Genomic DNA, 4,623 nt, shown 5'->3' on the forward strand with positions numbered 1-4,623 from the left:
ACTTGTCAACACTTTAAGAAGAAGCATTTTTGGATCTTTAAATCAAGTTTTAGGTGATCAACCTAAAACCACATTAAGAACTTCATAAATAATCAAAACTTAACCAAAATTAATAACTTGAAATGAATTGAATTCAAAGGATGATAAATTAAAGAGAAGAAATTACACTATAATCCAAGTCAATTTGTAGGAGCATGAGCCATCTATCCAAGGATGAGATGCTTTTTAGACCGAAATGAGATTATAAAATTATGTTTTTGTATCTCATTTGTCATCTACTTTCTCCTCTTGAATTAAGAAAAAAACTACAAAATAAACTTACCTAAACTACTTTGGAGTAGAAATTCTCCAAGAAAATTACAAGAAGAAGAGAAGAATTCGGTTTAGAGAGAGTATGAGAAATATATGTGTATGTGAGAATGTGAATGAATGAATTTTGCCTTTGAGGTGACTCCTACTATAGGAGTTTTTGCCAACTGCCAAGCTCCTCTCCTTGACCGCCAAGCTGCTGACCAAATCCTTCAGCATGGGTTTGGTCATGGCCAAACAACTTAGTCACCTGCTTGGGGCTGAGTCATCCAAGCTAGTTGTGAGCTACTGACCTAGGTATTGTGAGCTACCTCTGAAAAGCCTATGGAGGCTACTTGGTGTGAAGTCATGCATGATGTCATGGTTGCTTGGTGGCTAAGTTAACTTGACCAAGTTGCTGGGTGCACACTACCAAGCTTCTATGTGGCACCGCTAAGCTCTCTGCTTGAACAACTTTGTCCGTGCTAAGGCTGATGTGGCTTGGTGCTTGCTGATCTGGCCAGGTGTGTGGTTCCAAGCTCGGTGGTCAAGGTGCTCCTCTAAGCTGTGTGCTTGAGTAGGTTGACTTGTGTCAGGCTTGTGTTTTGACCGTGCCAGGTGACCGTGCTAGGTTGGTATTCAGGTCAGCTAGGCATGGGCATGGTCTAAGCTAAGCTGTTTAGTAAGCAACTTCAAGTTGACTCCATATTTTTTCACATAGACCAAGTCTTGTTGAGTCATGCTTAAGGCTAAGCACATAGCTTGCCACATCAAGCTTAAGCATGTCATGTGTTGATCATTTTGGCCTCTTTTGAGCATTTTATTTGCACTTGATTGTGATATTTTATCCAAAAAATATTTAATTAAGTTGGTTTTCTCAATTTTTCCAATGATAAGTGCCATAAAAAATATATGAATTTTAGGCATTTTTGGCACTTATCATGGTCACTGCATGAATCATCAATATTGTCTCAACAATCTGGTTATGACGAAATAAATTCTGTTTTTGTGGCCTAAAGTTCTCCATCTCCCAGGCCATTAATAGGATCAAGATCAAAACCTCCCTCACTAGTAACTCTATCAATCTGTATGCAAACTCTTCTTTGGAAGACTTCAAAAATTTGAAAGCATTCAATGTGATGATAAATTACAATAAATCTCCCAAAATTGTTAATATTTTTTGGAGTCCTCCCATGGTTGGCTGGATAAAAATTAATACGGATGAAGCTGCTCATGGATCCCTTGGATATGCTGGAGGTGGTGGATTATTTAGAGACATCAATAAGGCTTTCTTGGGCTGTTTTGCCGCATGTTTTGAGATACATAATTCCATCCATGCAGAGCTGTTAGCTGAAACGAAAGCTGTCAACATGGCTCATTCTACAATGGTGAATGAATTTTTCAGTGGTAAAACTGCCCCTCCTTAGAAGCTTCTTCACTGTTAGAACCAATGTAGTGAATTAGTCAAGGGAATGAGGTTTAAAATCTGCATATCTTTAGAGAAGGGAATGCTTGTGCAGACAAGTTGGCTTCAGTTATAATTTAATCAAAGTGTGACTCGTGGTGGGATTATATACCCTCTTTTATTGTCTCTGATTATAACAGAAATAGGTATAGATTGCCTAATTTTATATCAGACACATGAATTGCCTCCTTTGGGTGGCTCTATATTTTCTTCTTTGCACTTCTTTTCTTCTGTTTTGTTCTTCTATGCTCATCATTAATAAATATGGAGTGTTGTTGCACTCTAGCCTTTAAAAAACATATTTCCTTATTAATTGTAATATCATAGCTTATTATATTAAAAATAACAATGAATTCCTATTATTTAAGTTTTAAAAAATAATTAAATGCTATTAATTGAGAACGTTTTAAGATCTATAATTTAAATGTGTAATTACTACATATTCTATTTAGTGTTTTAAAATTTAAAAAAATGATTAGATAATATTAATTGTGAATGTTTAATAATATTAAATTCCTACTATTTAAGTTTTAAAAATAATTAAATAAAATTAATTGAGAAATGTTTAAGACCTATTTAAATAATTAGTATTAAAAATGATTATTTTGAAAAAAAATTAATTGTCTATTATTTTTTAAGTGATATAGAATATCAATAGATTTCCTTATTTATTATAATATTATAGTTCATTCTATTAATAATAACAATGACTTCCTACTATTTAAGTTTTAAAAAATGATTAAATGATATTAATTGATAATGTTTTAAGATCTACTATTTAAATTCGTAATTACTACATATTCTATTTAGTGATTTGAAATTTAAAGAAATGATTAAATGATATTAATTGAGAATGTTTTAATAAGTTTGAATTCCTACTATTTCAGTTTTAAAAATAATTAAATAATGTTAATTTAGAATATTTTAAGATGTATTTAAATAATTAATATTAAAAATAATTATTTTGAAATAAATTTATTGTCTATCATTTCTTAAGTGATGTAGAATATCAACAAATTTCCTTATTAATTGTAATATCATAGATCATTTTATTAAAGTAATAATGAATTTTTACTATTTAAGTTTTAAAAAATTATTAAATGATATTAACTGAGAATGTTTAAAGATTTACTATTTAAATTTGAAAATACTACATATCATATTTAACATTTTAAAATTTTAAAAAAATGGTTAGATGATATTAATTGAAAATATTTTAAGATCTATTTAAATGTGATTCATATAATTTTAAAGTAGAAAAAAAATAAGTTAAATAAAAAAGTAGCAAATCGAGAATCAAGGATGCATTGCGGTGAAAGATATTAATTTGGAGAAATTCTTTAACACCCAAAAGTGAAAATCTAAACTTTTAAGTTGATTGTCAAACTAAATGACATATCAATAATTAAAAAGAGGAAGACATCTTCGACCATATATTTGTAACATCATTATTAAACTTTGCAAATAAATAAAATGTCGATCACTTCATTAGTCAGATACCCTTCTCATAGAAGAAAAGTAAATTTAAAAGTATAAACAAATCAACTATAATAAAAAAAATCAAACCCAAAATCAAACCAGGAAATGAAGGATGCATTACAGCTACAAATCATAACTTGGAGAAGTTCTTTCACGCCTTGAAAAGTAAAAATCTAAACTTTTAAGTTAATTAATTGATAGATAGAAGGAGAAAAGAAGAACATAACTTCAACCATATATTTGTAACATCATTATTAATCTTTAGAAATAAACAAATTAGATAAAATTAATAATAACATAAGAGTACTAAAACTTTGTATTAGACGAAATCGAATACCCATAATATGAAAATGAAATAATTTGAAACTTCCAAATAATATAGAAGAAACTCATAACAAAAAAATGATAAAATAACTTACCAGGATACCCGATGATAAAAATGGATTCAACACTGAACCTCCGTTATTTAGAAAATAGATGTTTTAGATCATATTATAGTTTTAGCATGTGTGGATAAACTCTTATCATGTTCAAAATTATACTAGTTTTTTTATCTTTTAAGACTTTTATCTCTCTGATTGGTGAAAAATGTAATAAAATTATATCTACCAGGGAACATTGTGTTGGATCGATTAATGAATGATGAAGTAATGAAAAAAATAAAATGATTATAAAATCACACCCCATTTGACGATGGAAGAGAATATATCTGTTTAATAAAGATGAAATAAATGTAGAAGTAGTCTGTGAGTTTGAAAATAAGAGAATATTAAGAAGTAAATTGAAATGAAATAAGAATAGAAAGATGAAAGATTAATTTGATGAAAATAATATCTTCTTTGGACAATTGTCATATATAATTATATTAAGATAGTAGAAGAGAGATATAGTGTGTGAGTGTTCATTCACTATAAGAATATGTGGATATTTTGGAGGGAAAAAAGTTAATGAGAGGTTGACATGTGTCTATAATGATATGACAAATACTTTTTTTATATAGAATTATAGATAATATTATAGATAATACAAGATGTGATAATATACTTACCAAGTGAATGCTAACTTAGACACAAGAAAAGTTTTTGGTTGATTAAGATAGTAGGATGTTGATCATGTAAGCCAAAATCTATTAAGGAGTGGGTAACAATGGATGGTGCTAAAACATGTGACCTATACTCAACCATTGGAACAAGGGTCAAGCCTCAATGAGTAGGAAGGTGTGGAAGTCGCTGCGTGAAGAAATAACTATACTTAAAAATAAAGAGTTCAAATTATGAAGTTAAAGGAAAGTTGTTTGCAATTATATAAAAACAAAAATAAAAATGATGTAATATATTTATGAGACACATAAATAAATTTATATCATTATATATCATATATATATATATATA

Source organism: Lupinus angustifolius, chromosome LG01 (assembly GCF_001865875.1).
Source record: "Lupinus angustifolius cultivar Tanjil chromosome LG01, LupAngTanjil_v1.0, whole genome shotgun sequence".
In the NCBI taxonomy this organism is placed as follows: Eukaryota; Viridiplantae; Streptophyta; class Magnoliopsida; order Fabales; family Fabaceae; genus Lupinus; species Lupinus angustifolius.